We start from the raw sequence: 249 nt of genomic DNA, 5'->3' as shown, positions 1-249 counted from the left end.
AATCGATGATCCATTAAACGTATTAATAAACGTCTATAACTTTGAATAACTTTCTAAATTCAGTCAGCATGTGTAACATTGTGTGTCGAGATAAACTCAGACAGTCTTACAGTAATTTACTTTAAGAGTCAAACTGCGGTCTTTCTTTTGCTCTTTCTTTAGAGTCAGTGTGTGGCTCTGAAAAGAGCCTTTGGGGAGTAAAGCAGTAGATATTTATTTCTTCTTGGGGGCTGCCTTTTTGGGCTTTGC

The sequence above is a fragment of the Sinocyclocheilus grahami genome, unplaced genomic scaffold (genome assembly GCF_001515645.1).
Source record: "Sinocyclocheilus grahami isolate Dianchi unplaced genomic scaffold, SAMN03320097.WGS_v1.1 scaffold1943.1, whole genome shotgun sequence".
Lineage (NCBI taxonomy): Eukaryota > Metazoa > Chordata > Actinopteri > Cypriniformes > Cyprinidae > Sinocyclocheilus > Sinocyclocheilus grahami.
Note: the sequence above shows the minus strand (reverse complement) of the source record.